This window comes from Apteryx mantelli, chromosome 1 (assembly GCF_036417845.1).
Source record: "Apteryx mantelli isolate bAptMan1 chromosome 1, bAptMan1.hap1, whole genome shotgun sequence".
Classification (NCBI taxonomy): domain Eukaryota; kingdom Metazoa; phylum Chordata; class Aves; order Apterygiformes; family Apterygidae; genus Apteryx; species Apteryx mantelli.
The window spans coordinates 198,826,822-198,844,007 of record NC_089978.1 but is presented as its reverse complement, the minus strand read 5'-3'; positions in this window follow the sequence as shown (position 1 = coordinate 198,844,007).

Below are 17,186 nucleotides of genomic sequence, written 5' to 3'. Positions count from 1 at the left end.
CTGCTAAAATAAATGCAAATGTTTCTGAGAAATATAGAAGTGCACACAAATCCAATAAAGGGCTTAGATGACTAGAAACTCCAAACCAGGCACTGGCTATTGCAACCCTCCCCACTGTTTTTTAGAGCTAAAATGCTGTCTTACATCTATGAGACGCTAACGACTTTGTACGGAAACTGACAATTTTCCCTGTAACTATTTTTCCAAAGAACTAAGGCAGGCTTGTGGTTTTCTTTAAAACATAGCCAGAAGAAATTATGTGTCAGTGCCTTCCTCCTACTCTTTTTATAAACATCTGGTGGATGAAGCTCTTCTCAAGGACTGGGAGACCTGGATTCCAAGTCCTTCTCATGCTAATGGTCAAGCACATGCCTCTTGGGGGGAAGAGGTCTAGTACCTAACACTATACAATAACAGATCATGTTGTGTAGCCTTCTTGTTGAAATCATAGTGCTGTTTAGAAAGGAATGCATGATTCGTAGACCAAAAGGAAAAAGCATAAGCATAAACATAATTTTGTAACTTAGGTGTTCAGCTGGCACAGTGGAGTTCTTGTTTCTTTTCTCTGCTATCAGGATCATCTCTGATTTTTATCCGATGGCTGCTTACCCTAAATTCATGCACAGACCTTGAGAAAAAGAACAGCTATAGCGTATTTCATCAGAGGCCCAATTCTATCAATGTGCATTTGGAATGACCGCTAAACTGGAATGATTTTGACATAGGGAGTAGCCAGACACTGCAGGATATAACCATTTAAGGAATGCTATTAGCAGATCAACATACATGTAAAGACCTTTCAATGGAGGCACACTTGGGAATGGAAAATAAACTGGGTTTCATTTAAAACAGGATTTGGGTTAGCCTTTAAAATAAGACCTAGCATAGGTACTTAGAACATAGTAGAACATAAGAACTTATTTTTTGCTCTTGGCTTTTCTGAAAATATTTTTAACCATTGTGTGTTACATTCATTAGCAATGATTCCATTTGCTTGTCAGGTTATTTGTTTTTTCAATATGCATGAAGTCTTGAAAATGAATCAGTGTTATGATGTAAACTTGCATGTATATTTATATTAGCTATACTTGTGGCCCAGGTCCTCACTTTTTTGTGAGATCTACTTCCGGGATGCAGCTATTTCAACACCCATCAATTTCTAATAAAGAGACTTGTTTATGGGCCTAATAAACATACAAAACATTATGTTATCAAGAAACAGCTAATTAACTTTGTAAATTTAAAGTGCTGTGTTTGCACATGAAAACTAATTAGTGATTATATGCATTCCTGAATCAACCTTTCTCCCTTTTATTCTTCATGTGTTTTTTTAGCTTAAATTGAAGAGATTTGTAGTATTTTTGCCATATTTTTTCAAAGATGTTGGAGTTTATGGTTAATAAAAAGCTGTATTGTCTACACAGTCTGAGCCTGCTCATTGTCACCCATTTGTTTCAAACTGACACAAACAATTAATTCATGTTTTATGTTAGAGTCACCCACTCAGCTCAGCTTTATGCAGGAGGCTTGCTGTCAGCAGGACTCAAGCAAAATAGTTCCCTAGCATTTAAAGCTAGACTGTGCCTAGTCTTGGAACAGCTATGTAGGGAAGTAGGATAGGACTTCTTCCTCCCTGTGCGTGGCTGACTGAGATTTAAACCCACAGCTATGCCTGATACTGAGCGGAGCAGAATTATGTCGCTCTGTGTGTGTGTGTGGGGGGGTGGGTGGGCGTGGGGGTAGTGGTGGGAAGAGAGGGCAGTGATAAATGCTCTGAGGATTGAGTGAGTAAGGAACAGTGAGGTGAACTTTCCATTCCTTACTGACATTCAATAATTGTTGCTACACGCATGAAGTTGCAGGCTGAAAGGATTAGTAACACATTACTCTATTGAAGCATATTAAAAAAATCTCATGAATTCCTGTGTTTCAAGAATTCTCCAAAACTTCCTCAAACTTTCTCACGGACTGCTTTGTTGCTGTGTCATACTCTGTTTGGTATTATGCTTATAATCACAATTGAATCTTTTATAGGGCAATCTTTTATAGGGCAACTGGACATCAGTGTGGAAGTGTGGAAAAGTACATTGTAATGTCAAGGAATAAAGATACTAGCCAGGGAGTCTGGAAAGATGATAGGATTAGGATCCTGTACAGCTTCCAGAAGCATTGGTCCAGACCGCAGCACTGCCATAAGCTGACTGTGTGAATCTGGGCAAAAAACAAGTACTTCCATCCTTTCCCACCTTGTGCTCCTTGACTTCAGTGAAGCTAACTGGTGAGTAAGAAGCATTTCACTGTGAGGAAAGAAGATGGAACCTCTTCCTAGCAAATCTCTTTAGATGAGACGTGGAAATAGCATTACATCCCTACCTCTCAAGGAGCCTGAAAGAAAATGTTAATAGCAATGGAGTGCCAGCATACTAGAACAACAGGTACTCTCTGAAATAGATAAAATATAGAACAGAAACTGACTCTTTATGTTTAATTCAGATACAATTAGCTCAGCTGTTAATGATGCAGACTTCAGCTATACCTAGCATAGCATCTGTAATAGTGTGCTAAAATTCTTCAGAATAGATTTCACAATTAGAGATTTAGGGTCAAATCTATCCAAAGATATATAGGTCAACTAAAATTGCAGCTGTGCTTCTAGAAACTGAATTGAACTTGCAAATAATAAATAATTGCAGATGAATAAAAGGTTTAAGAAATTTAGACAAAAGAGTTGCCTTCAGTAGAGATAGTGAATGGCACAAACATTCAGTGAGGCAGAAAGATAGGAAGGCCATTTTATGTAGGAGCTACAGAAAGGAAGACTGCTTCTCTCTGAAATAGCAAAAGTGCTCATTATGACAGAGGTACTCCATAACGTTATTTTCAACTGTATGCTTTCTTATTCCCTCAGCAATTGTTGGGAAAACATAGTATGAAATGGGAAGCAAAGACAGTGAAGACAAAATCAGCTTTGTATTAGCTGAATTACAAAGATGACTAACGGAGAGCGAGACACAAGGGTCCTTTGTGTGGATATCTCAAGAGCTGTGAAGTCATGAGTCAGCATGATCTAAACAGAGCAAAGATCAGAGGTCTCACTACTTACACAAGTTTACCACTCCTTCTGGTTTCCTGGATGAGAACAGGAGAAATGGACAAGAATTTTCATAACTTTACTTTTTCTTTATTTTTTCTTCAAGGAGATGATTCAATCCTATATTGATTTATACCCAGCCAAGTTAAAGTTTTTTTCCAAAATAGGATAGGTTCATGGAGGATGATACAGTTGTTTCAGTAAGTAGAAGTTAAAGCAAATTAAAGACTGAAGCTATTGGAAAAAAAAAGAAAATGCCACAATCATAGTCATAATAGGAGTGAATATAAAGTAAAGGAAACAATTATCCTGCTCTGCCTCAGCACTGAAGTGAAACATTACATTGAGTTAGCAACCAGCATTGCTGTATGGGAAGAAAAAAATAAAATAAAGTTTACAGTTTTAAAATATAAAACCTTTAAAGTAGAAAGTATAAGAAAACCAAGAATATTCTGCCAAAATGACAACCAACAGAGAATGTGATAACTCCCTGGAAATATGTACAGGAACATCTCAAGAAAGACTCATTAATCAGAGAACAGAACAAGTAGTAATGGACTTGAACTGTGGAAAGAAAATCTTAGACTGGATATTAAACATATCTGTTGAAGTACAAGCTCAGTTAAAGGAAGAATCTTCCAGCATACTTAACACTACTTCAGGACCTTCTCCTTTTTTTTGTCATTTGATTTCATAACTGGTTTACTTTTATTGCCTCATTTTACCTTTCTTTTTCTTTTGATTTATTTGCTACCTATCTGTCTCAATAGTTTTGGGCCCTGGTTCTTGCTTGTTTCTTTGTTTTGACCTGAAATTCTAAAGTCTGCTTATCCAAAACACCATCATTTTTTCACTACCACATGGACTGGAAGTTCCAGCCACATGGAGTGGGAGGTACAACTACATTACCCTGCTTTTACTGAGCCAGCCCTAGGTCCAGTCTCCCTTCCTGCCTGCTTTGTGACAAGTTTTCCTTTGCTTAGGATGAAGGGAAAATTTGATGTTCTGCACCCATAAATATCTTAATTGTTTTAAATTATTTTTAAAGAAGTATATTGGGCCCTTAATGCATAGCTCCAGTAAAAGAAAGAAGTAGAGGTCCATCACTACAGTAGAAGGCCCCCAAAATCATACAGGCTATATCATTCCAGGATGTATTCTGAACTGCAAACAGTAAAAAACTGGGTGGAGTGGTTCAGAGGGTTGTGCTGCTAATCAGAGAGACCTGGACAGGCTGGAGAAACAGGCAGAGAGGAACCTCCTGAAGTTCAACAAAGGCAAGTGCAGGGTGCTGCACCTGGGGAGGAACAACCCCATGCACCAGTACAGGTTGGGGGTTGACCTGCTGGAAAGCAGCTCTGTGGAGAAGGACCTGGGAGTGCTGGTGGACACCAAGTTAAGCATGAGGCAGCAATGTGCCCTTGTGGCCAAGAAGGCCAATGGTATTCTGGGGTGCATTAGGAAGAGCATTGCTAGCAGGTCGAGGGAGGTGATCCTCCCCCTCTACTCAGCACTGGTGAGGCCACACCTGGATGCTGTGTTCAGTTCTGGGCTCCTCAGTACAAGAGGGATATGGACAGAGTGGAGTGGGTCCAGCGAAGGGCTACAAAGATGATGAAAGGACGGGAGCATCTTTCATATGAGGAAAGGCTGAGAGAGCTGAGACTGTTTAGCCTGGGAAAGAGAAAGTTCCGGGGGAGTCATATTATGTGTATAAATATCTGAAGGGAACATGTAGAGAACACAGAGCCAGACTCTTCTCAGTGGTGCCCAGTGATAGGACAGGAGGCAATGGGCACAAATTGAAACACAGGAAGTTCCTCCTAAATATAAGAAAAAACTTCTTCAGTGTGAGGGTTACTGAGCACTGGAACAGGTTGCTCAGAGAGGCTGGGGAGTCTCCATCCTTGGAGACATTCAAAACCCAACTGGACATGGTCCTGAGCAACCTGCTCTAGGAGGGCCTCCTTGAGCTGAGTGCTTGGACCAGATGATTTCCCTTCCAGCCCCAAGTATTCTGTGATTCTGTGCTTCTGTGAACAGAACTTAATATCCTCCCCCATATTGACTCTCTATACAACAGAGCAAAGGCAGACCTATAAAGTTGAAGGTTGAGCAGCTACATCTCAAAATCTATCATGAAGCTTCGATTTCACACTTATTTGAGATCATTCCACATTTTTTATGATTACAGAACTTTTTATCTACAGCATGAGACCTTGGCTGTCTGATCATAACACAGAGATTAATGATGCTACTCAGGTGATCAGGAAAATGAGTTTACCAGTCTGAATACCACAGACGACCATGGGAGCCACAGGAAGTATGCTAAATTTTGGTATTTAGTGATGCCCCAGTTCTGGAACAGGCTCTTAGATTACTTAGTACCTAGCACCTATTAATACAGAAAAGAGATAAAAAGAGAAAGTTGTAACAGGGCATGTTGGCACATTTATACAGTCTCCTCTGTCTAGTGGGACCTTATTAAGAAAACATTTTTCCTCTGTCAAATCATTTCAGTTTAAAATCTGGATCAATGTTCAAAGACATTTTTAACTGTTATTTTTCAGCACAAACAGTATCTCTCCCTAGCTGTGAAATTAATAAGGGAGGTAGCACTGAAGAAATATGCTGTGTGCCTGGGTTGTTGACATGAGTGGAAAAAATAGTTGCAACATTGCACCCAGAAAGAAATCATATGAGAAAACAAATTTTGTAGCTACAAAGCACTAAATGCCAAGTGAACATGGCTGTATTCTTAATTGCTTCCCAAAATGTTGTTTACTAAACAATAAACTACACTAATGTCTTCACAAAGAATACGTCTTCTATGAAAGAAGTTAAATTCTCTTCCAATAAAAGCAGTACTTCATTATTAATCTATAGGTTTTGTAAAGTTTGAATAAACCTCAATCCTGAATAAATCAGGGATGTACAACATTTGAGATCAAAATCTAGAGCTTTTTGATGAATCTATGCATTACAAATAGTTTTTAAATAATTTAAAATATTGGCTGTATAACCTGCCAATGATTCAACTGTGTGTAGTTCAGAGAAGATCATATCAAATATAACAGATTTCAGGATTCCTTTTTAATTTTTCAGTGAAAGCAAGGCAACTTCAGAGACAGCAGATACAGATAATTCTGAGATATTCAGTGCCTTCTTTGTCTCAGTCTTCACCAACAAGGTCTCCCAGATCTCTGTGCAGGGGTTCAAGGAGGAAAACAACCAGCACTGGATGAGGATCAATTATCCGATCCATTCAGATCCACAGGCTGCATCCAAGAAAGCTGAGAGAACTGGTCAATGCCCTTGCAAGGCTGCTTTCTATCATCTTTGAAAGGTCATGGAAATCAGAAGAGGTCCCTTACATGATTGAAGAAAGGCAAGTGTTGTACCCATCTTCAAAAAAAGCCAGTCACTCCAGGGAACTATGGACTGGTTGGCTGCACTTGAATACCTGGGAAAATCATGGAGCGAGTCCTCTTAGTCCTCTTACATTTCTGGTACATGAAGGAGAAGCTGATGACTGGGAACAGTCAACATGGATTTTCCAAGGGCAAAGTGAGCTTGACCAACCTGATTGTTTTTTTATGATGAAATGGCTGGATCTGTTGTTAAGGGAAGAACAAGGGATACCATTTAGCTCAGCTTTAGCAAGGCTTTTGACACCGATTCCCACAATATTCTTGTATCCCAGGCACTACTGTCTGGATGGGTGGACAACCAGATGGGTAAAAGCTGGTTGGATGATCAGGCTCAGATGGTTTATCGGTCATAACCTACCCGGAGGTCAGTAACAAGTGGAGTAACACATGGATCTATCCTGGGATCCATCCTGTTTAACATCTTTATCAATGACATCTTTATTAGTGGAGGAGGTGATGGAGTGCACTCTTACCAGATTTGCAGATTTCAACAAATTTAGGGAACCAGTCGATATACCTGAGGGCAAGGCTTCCATTCAGAGGGATATAGACAGGCTGGAGGAACTGGCCAAGAGCAACCTCATGACATTCAGCAAGGACAGATTCAAGTCCTGCACCAGGTAAGGAAGAAGCCCTTGCAATGATACAGGCTGAGGCCTGACTGGCTGGGGAGCAGTTATGTGGAAAAGGACACAGTCTGGGCAAATAGTGAGCTGAACATGAACTTGCAGTGTAACCTGGCAGAAAAGAGTACCAACAGCCTCTTGGGCTGCATTAACAGGAGCACAGCCAGTAGACTGAGGGAAGAGATTATTTCCCTCTACTTAGCACTATTTGGACAGTGTCTCAAACACGGTGTTCAGTTTTTGGCCCCTCACTGCAAAAAAGACATAGATAAACTTGAATGAGCTCAGTGTAGGGCCACCACGATGGTCAAGAACTGGAGCACTTGCCCTGTGAGAAGAGGCTGAAGGAGCTGGGCTTGTTCAGCCTGGAGCAGAGATACCCCTGGGGAGACCAAATAGCAGTTCCCTGTGCCCACAAGAGAATTACTGAAAACTCATAGCCAGGTTCTTTGCAGTGGGCATAGCAGAAGGAGAGAGACAACAGCCATAAACTGAAACAAAAGAGCTTCTGACTGCATATAAGGAAATCTTTTTTAAGTTGAGGACACTCAGGCAGTGTAATAGGTTGCCCAGGGAGCTTGTGCAGTCTCTATCCATCCTTGCAAGTTTTCAAGACCCAACTGGATAAAGCCATGAGCAAGTTTGACCCCACAGCTGATGCTGTTTTGAGCAAAAGGTTGGACTAGAGGCCTCCAGAGGTTCTTTCCAATGTGAGTTATCTTATGATCATGTGACTCTATGTATTGTGGTAGTATTAGTTACTTATACTCCCCATATTTTTGTTTAATATTTGTATATATCCCCATATATTACTTTAATATTCATATTGAATATTATTTTCCATGAGATGGGAAGAAAGTTGTAAAACTAACAAATAGCAAATTCTATTCATTCTGATAGACAAAAATAGGGCATGGTGATATGTTAATTTATCAGATAAGAATGTGAATTTAGTAAGTAATAATGCTGTTTTGACACTAAGTGATAAGGAGATTTTGATACAATATTTATGAGGTTGTGTTTTTTTGATACCAGTGATTGTGAGCGAATATTTTTAAGGTCACCATGACACTGAAAAATGTTGACAAGATATTTATGAAGGCATCGTGATCCTAAATATGCATGTAGATACGGAAGTGATGAAAATTAGAAGAATTCATGACAGACAAGTATATCAAGGGCTATTAAACACAAAGATATCAGTTGTGACTCAAGAAATCAGACAGCTTAAAGCTGGGAGGTTATACGGGGGAAGTATCACTAGCTGCTTGTGGTATTCTCAAACTCTTTTTAAGCACCTTTTAATAGCTACTGTTGAAGAAAGGATGTTAAGTTAACTGGAACTTTGGTCTGGTCTAGTATGTAAATTCCAATACAATAGGGTATGAAGGTATTGTAAGATAATATAACTATCTCTAAACTTAAATGCAGATGTGGATTAGGTGATGAAGGCTATAAAAGGGCATATACAAGCAATGCTTCTTTAGCTCTTTCCTGAAAATGTAGCCTTTAAAACCTGTTCAACATTTTCTGTTTCCAAACCAAGAAAATAATGGGTCTGACACTACTAAGAAGTTGCTAATGGATTTTGCTTTCTAATTTTTTTTTTTTTTTCAGACTCCAGCTGGACTTGGTGCCACTGATCACAACCCTCTGAGCCTGGCAGTTCAGCCAGTTTTCAGCCCACCTCGCTGCCCACTTACCTAGCTTGTACTTTATCAGTTTGTCCATTAAAATCTTGTGTGAAACAGTGCCAAAGGCCTGGCTGAAGTCAAGATAAACAATATCAACTGCTAACCCCTCATCCATCTAGCTAGTCATTTCAGTGTAGAAGATTATCCGATTGGTTGGGCATGATTTTCCCCTTTTTAAATCTATGGTGACTACTCCCAATCACCTTCTTGCCCTTCATATGCCTGGAATTAACATCCGGGAAGATTTGTTTTATCACCTCCCCAAGGAATGAGAAGAGGCTAACCGGCCTGTAGTTCCTCAGGTCCTCCTTCTTACCCTTCCTGATTAAGATTGAAGAGAGGAATCTGGGATGAGGATTTTGGGGATAAGAAGGAACTATTACTCCCAAATGCAAAATGGATTCCAGGTTAGATAGCCTCATTGCGACTATACCTGTCACTGCTGCTGCTCTTATGGAACTGTAGAGGATTACTAATTTCATCTGAATAATGTTACAGTCAGCAAAAATGGGACCTAACTCTATAATCAACTATTTCAAATCTCTTATACTGCATAAACAAGACCAACAAATTATAAATATTTGTCTTACATAAGTATACTTTTTTTGTTTTGAAGACCATAAAAGTCTTTTAATTTAGTAATAGCAAGAATGGCTTAGACTTATAGTATTAATAAGTTCTTTCTTTAAAGACTTGAAATTCTCTCCCAGAAAAACATGCATCACAGAGAATATATGTATGTCCTGGGGGACCATTCCCCCATGGCAACAATGACTATTATTCCTAAGTAATGTTTTGATAATGAAGACACAGACATTATAAGATAATATATATAAACGGAACCAAAATGTTGACTCGCTTATACCCTTGTGACAACAACCAGAAAAGGATGACAAGACTAGTCCAGTCTAGTGACTAAGGCACAACCCTCCAAGCGATTAATCTCACCCATCTTTAGACATCTAAAAGTTAAGCATATAGTCTAGCAAAGTGTCTAGGCTTTGTCTAGATCCAGGGAACAATCATTGTCTGTCACAGGCACACCTATTTTAGAGTGGAGTCAATCACCTTCTGACTAAAGTTGGAAGACATGAATCTCACTCTTCTTGTGCAACTTTAGGGAATTATTTAGTATTTCTTTATAATAGATTTAGAACTATACTGTCAGGACAACACACATTTTTGCCTTAAAAATTCAGGGGAAAGTACGCTAAAATGTTTGAAATAATAATATAAATATACTTCCAAATGAGAGCTGTTGTTAGCAGAATCATGGCTAAGTCTTTCAGTCTGTAATAGCAGATCCAAATGAAGAAACACCACCTAAATTAATGCCAGAGGCTGTGATGGTACCAGCTGTGCTTTCAACACTTTTGTATTTACTCACAAGCAAGATGAGTGAACTACCAAGGTGAAAAATAAATCCTTACATTAATAACAGACTTCCAAGCATTCAATGCCTAAGGAAATATGCAGTTGATGCATGATTTGTTTTTTTGATGACAGATGAATTGTCTGCATTTCCATTCTAGATTATGTTTCCTAAGTAAATAAGTACTGCCATTGACTTGTTTCTTCATTATGTTGGTGTGATGAAACTGCTGACAGCAGGGACTAACTCAGTGAAATTTTTAAGTTAAACCTGAAGCCAATTCTTCTGAGACATATAACTCCCATTGAATTCTGTGCTAGATGCTTCTGTGCTCTTGAGGAAATAACTTTGACAATAGTAAGAATTTTTTTGGATCATCTGTAAAGACAGGTCAATTTATCTGTGCCTTTTATTTATTTTCTTAGTGTGTGATACAATCAGATAACCTCTAATTCAGAAGATTGTTAGGAAGCCTAAACAAGTCTGAGAAAGTGTAGATATGGTCTACGCTTGTGCCTTAGTTGCATCTTCTTTTGATCTCAGTGCTCTTTTGGATTTAAATTTAGTGAGAAAGATACAAGAACTAAAAATCTGAAAGGATTCACATGCAGCACCCAAAGCACCCTTCTTCATAGCATATTTCTAGGTATAGCATATTTTCAGTGTTTCAGAAGAAGCAAAACAAAAATGAAGTACAGAAGCCAAACTACATAGTGAAGAAAATCTCCCAATACCTTCACATGACCAGCTGAAACCCTGAGATGGCACTGCTTCTACACAGATTTTGGAGACAGCTCTACTGTTATTGGTATGACCAAGTCCAAAAGGGAAGAGAATACACAGGGGAATTCAGAGAGGTTGTGAGTCAGCTTTCATAACCACCTGCATTACAGAAAGAAATTAAAAATTTCTTCCAAAAGGTGGTCCGAAGCACTTTATTTAGAAAGGATATTTCTAAGCAATCCTTCCTGATGTGTCATTCCAGTGTTTAATCAGACCCTTTGCTAGGAAGTTATGTTTTGTTTTGAAGTTAAATATTTCTAGGCTCTTTTACGAGTCCCGGGAATTTGACTTTTTAATCCTTTTTCAGTAGCACTGAAAAGCCACAAAATCTGTTGTCTACCCCAAAGCAAACACAAACTTTTTGCTCCCCTCCACATCATCTCAGATCTTCCTCCTTCTTCCCTACTTTATACATTGTCTGCTTCCCTTTTACATTCTTCTGCCGAAGGTCCTTTCCGCCTGCTCCCTAAGTAAATATCGGTAGGTAAATCAACCCAAAGCAGGTGTTCAAAAGATCAGACAAGCTGAAAAGAGCAGGGAGAGGAAACTGTAGGGTGAGGAAAATTCTCTTGGACCTGTAGCACATTTTTACTGTTAGTCCCCAGATGAATTGCCTGCTAGACTGCCCTATTTCCGCTGTCAAAGCTTCTTCTCCATTTTAAGTACCATATTAGTGATTGTAATAATCAGTTCTTTATCTGTCTTTCCTTCAGTAGGCTGAATAGGGTGAAGTCCTTAAATTCTGCATGATGGAGTTTGTCTTTCATCCCATTATTCACTTTCTGGCCTTGACCTTGTTTTTGTATTCTAATCCTTTCATATACTGAGGTTTAAAAAATGCTTTATGACCATTTCCATGTTGCATTTTAATCCCCTAAGTTCCTGAATGGAAAAAGATGTTTCCATATACATTGAACTGGAGCTTTTTGTGCATCCATTAAGAAATCTTGGAACAATTTCCATATTTTGCTTACAGATAGTCCCTAAGCTTTGAAAAGGGGGACTTTAAAAAGTTCAAAATATATTAATTTCCAGTTAATGCCTTTCCTTTTACCCAAAGGAAAGGTAATCATATCATGAACACTTTCACCACAACTAAACTACTGAAGTCACTGAAATCCCCTAATAACATCAGCAGAAAACTGTAACTGGTTATGAAAGAAGCTGACTGAATAAAACAAATGTACAGTATAAACAATGTAGAGGTAAAAAAGATTTTCCTGTTGATACAAAAAATCTAAGTTATAGATCAGCTATGAACAGGGCCAGTTAGACACAGCACTTGCACCCTAGATGTTCAATCTTCCAGAGCCCTCTGGAAGCCTCATGGTTCCGAAGTGATAAAAGGTAAGAGAAAAACTTCTTTAATCTTTTAAGGAATGCTCTCCCATGCACCTACATTATAAAGCTTTCCTATATATTACAGCCAAGCTATACATGCCATATAAACCTCTGTTATTACTATTTTCTTTGCAATTTATATTTAAACTATTGACTAGCTTAAGCACATAAGAAATATGCTTTCATTTCTTTTTTTTCTTTTTTTTTGTCCCTGTTCCTATCAATATTAGTTCCATTCCATCAATAAATATTCCCTCTCATTTTACACATTTTCTCAGAAAGTCTCCAGTCTCCAACATCACACTTCCATCTCCATCTTCTATTGGTAGCATCTCTTAATTGAACCTTTCAAATGAAAATTAGCTCAATTTTTCTTTTTTCTTCCTTTTTTTCCAAGATCCTCCTTTAATCTACATGCTTCCCAAAATCTATTCTTTTTGACTCTTTCAACAGTCAGTTTGATGGTTAAGGACAAATATCAAAGGGTCCATTATGTCATAGAATCCTTAATATAAGGAAACACTGATGTAGTTGATAACTTTTGTCTGACCAATAACTAGCTGACCAGTGATCAGCTGAAGCTATAAAAGAAACATAAAAAGAAACATAAATAAAAAAGCATTTTGAATGTATTCTGTTGAATTAAAGCTTTAAATGCAAATTCTAGGACTTTGGGTCATTATATGAATACTTGATACTCCCTTGAGTAGTCAGAGTTTATAAACTAATGAGAAAGACATCAATACTATACACTAGTTTACTCTGTGACAGTTTCTTCCTCCAGTATTTTTCATGTTCTTTAATAGGAAACTGTACCCATATTATTTAGTCCAGATCCTTAAAGTTTAGAAGCACTTCTCAGCATGATTAAACTGTGAAATGTATTTGAAAATAATTGCTTCTGACAACTGCCATTAGACACATGTTTGCAAATGCATTTTATAATTCCTTAATAGCAAGAAGTGCCTGTTATCTTTTGAACTTCTGGGCACTGGTGTGAGCAACATGAAAAAGACACTTTTGTTTTAACTGTTTGAGCACCTTGTATTAGAATAAATCATGATTATAAATTACTGCTATCAAAAGAAATGACATGTATTGGTCAAGCTGAATGTCCTGGTTGATTGCATGCACTGATGCTAAGTACATTATGAGAAGTATGAAGAAATATAGCTACATTTTTATGAAAGATTATTTAAAGACTATTGCTCAATACACAAGTCTAGAAATCCCATTTTTGATACTGTACATGAAAGCTAAACTTTGCCATTTTGCTAGTATTTATATAATAAATAATTCAGAATATATTATACTGATTGCTCATGAAATGATTATACATTTTTGCCAGGTGATGCAGCAGATCACAGGATGCATTATGGTAAACATGCATGACAATTAAATTACCACATGCTATTTCTCAAATGAAGCAATCATGCACTGGATTTTATGAAAGAGAATTTTTGCACTTTCCCAAGCTCCTGAACTGATCCTGTGGAAGACTGTGTGGAACAGTTACTTTGTGGCCTCCCCATATTACCAGCTAAGGTTTGTTGCACTGAAGTATCAGACATTAAAAGAATGCCATCAGAGACCGTTATCTCCCCAAAAACTTAGTGTCTAACTAGTAAAAACAGACAAAAGATGGAAGAGAATTATCATTCATATTTCAATGATTATGGCTGAAGCTGAGAAGAATATGAACATCTGAGATATAATGAATCACCATGTGCTTTTCTATCTCTTTTAAATCTAGATGACTTCGATTAGATGCCTTGCTTTTAGATGGCAGTCATTATTTAAAATGCATCTCATTGAGTGATTTCTCCTGAATCAGGAAGGTTCTGTCTTTACCAAGACTTGGATCAATGTCTGATGCAGTCTAGTTCCTTATTCACAAGACTGTCCATTTCTTACTACTTTATATCTAAACAGTGATGGAGGAAAGGAGAATGGAGTGTCCTTCCTGCTTCCTGTTGAAGTTAAGCTACTCTACAGACATTGAATGAGGAGTCACAGGGCCAGAAGAATACAGAGTCCTTTTCTTGATGTGCATTTTATAAGCCTAGTTAAAATAAAACGAATATCCTTGCTTCCCGATTTTCAGAGGCTTTTAGCTTGGAAATATGAAAACTAATTTTCTTTAGAACAAACAGAGATAACCCTCAATGGAGAGATTTATTTCAATGCTAGGCTTCAAATTCTATCCCTAGATACCTAAGCTATTCAAATAAAGCAAAGATTTCAATAGGAAATCCCTGCTCTGCACAGGCAGTGCTTTATGTAAGTACCAGCCATTGTGAACTTGATGAAGAGATATAGTATGCTCCAATTACACCCTTCTTTTTATGGCTTTCCAATTTCTATATATTGGAATATAAGTTAATGCTAATATAATGCTAACACTAATACCAGAATCTACTTAAAACTACTTCTCACTTTTAGACTTTAATCGAATAAGTCATTAACATTCTGGATAAAATCTTAATGTTATCACCAAAAGCACGTCTTTGTCCTATATAAATCTGAATTTATCATGTATAGATTTGAATTTTCCAGATGACCAGTGGCTGATCACTGATTCAAGAATTTAATTTTGGTTCAGTTGAGCAGAAGAAGTTTTCCATCAGTAGTGGAACTAATAAGGTCCAAATTGTGTAATTTGTGTCCTTTTCTATCTCACTGGATCATAATATCCACTTCTTCCCTTGTCTAAGAACTTTTTGAATCCTCCAACTTGTTTCCACAGGCTATTGCCACACTCTCCTTCAACCCAACCTCAATTTCATTCTTCCTCCCACACTCCTTACTCCTGTAACTTATCTCACTCCATCTCTTGTTTCAGTAGAAAAGAGGTATGTGTGAGCTGACTGGACAGCTAGTATTCTGGCAAAAGTCACCAACCATCCAGCTACTACCTGTTAAAACAAGTAATGGCTAAGTTCTTCCTACCTTTTCTCCATAGACACATTAATATAACCTTTTCCTTTGAAGCAGCTGCTGATTTTTATGAAATCTGTTGGAACTGCTATCTCTGAAACTTGCACACTAGTTAGATTTATTTGAAATTGGTAATAGGTTCAAGTGACAGACAGATATTAGTAGCATATAAGCCCCAGTTTTAGAAAACCAGGTTAAAAAATAGCTGTAGAATTCCCTGCTAAGAAGACAGAAGTCAAGTGCAAGCTGGCAAGAAATAAGCAAGGTTTAGAAAATTGTCATGTATCTAGAGGAAATCATTTCCATGTTTGATTTGACAAAATGGAAATTTAGTTTGACCATGAAAATGTATGAAAGATTTCTGAACAAATCCACTAAGAATGACTAACACTGCTGTCTAGCTGGACTGATGGTATGTATGCTTTGTGCATTTAAGAGTTGCTCTAGCAAAGCCATAATTATGCACACATTTTACAAGTGGTGTTCGGTAAGCAGACTTTAGAGGATTCTTTATTTTTGTTGTAAAAATAGAATTTTCTTTTCATTGCTCTACATTGTGAACAACAGTTCTTAATTGGCACTGAGAGATGAAAATATACAGTCAATGCAAATGCACTGTTATGGACTAAAGGCTGAAATAAAGAATATAATTTGACACGTGCAACAGCAAGAGTTGAAACATGACTTATCTGATGGCCACCAAGTGATAGCCCCTCAGCAACAGAAATACATCATAGTAATGTATGCATCTTGCTGACCAAACAGTATTCTTCTTTTACTGTCATTGACAGATGGATTACGGTCAGCATGAAGTGAGGAAGAAGGAAAGAACAGATGTAATGGTAAAGTCCAAAAAACTTGTGCAATATAGCATCTAATAAAGAAGAAGTATCACTAGTGTCAAGATTTTTTTTCCAGACAGATTCTCACACTCAGCATTTTTAGTTATACCTTATCGGTCAAAACATATGAAATTTGTCTGGAACATAATTCAGGAGCCTTTTTTTTCCCCCAGAAGTTTTAAATTGCTCCTTTAAATGTGTCACAAGTAAAGCTGATTGGAATGTTGAAGAACGTGCATGGTATATTCTATTTATTTAGCTATGCCACTGGAGGAGCTCCAGTGGGAGAGGCAAAGCTTGCTGAAGCTGCCCTGAGCTGCCGTGGGAGGCTGCCCTGCATGAGACTCCTGTGGGATGAAAGGATGCTTTTAGCCCTACTTGTGTCCCACTGCAACTCCTCGCCTATGCCATCACGGTAAGATCTATGTAACCCGACATCAACCTCATATCAATCACATCAATTATTATTTCATCTCCTCTCCTTAGAGACAACTTTTGACTCCTTGGCTCCTTTTCGATCTTTTTTCCTTTTTTTTCACATGCTAGGTGTTATTCTCTCCTCTTTTCCTCCCCTCTCATATGTTTTAATATTAGAGATTCTTAGTGGTTGCCATTCCTTTCACTATCATCCTCTACCATTTTCTTGTGAATAAATGACTTTGTGTGAAAAATTTACCCTTGAAGGCACCATCTGCTTTCCAACACCTACCCTGTAAAAATTGTATGAGTTGGTATCAGAGGCAAAAAGTTCCTCTCTACAAATCTTGAATTTCTTCTTAGACCATCACAACTATCATATCACTCCTCCTACTGGAATATTTCCTGAGATTTTGGAATTGATCTAAAGTGGTAGCCAAAACATTCCATAAGATATCCAGCCACGGAAATATATCTCAGTGTATTGCAGTCTGATTCAAAATTATTTCCGCTTTTCGGGGTCCAACTCCACATTATGATTATTTCCATGGCAAAACTGGCTTCATGTCCACACCTCTGCATTCAGCTGGAAGCTGGGGGAGTATGTGGAGCAAGTGTCTGGGGAAGAGTACTAGACTGCACATATCATATT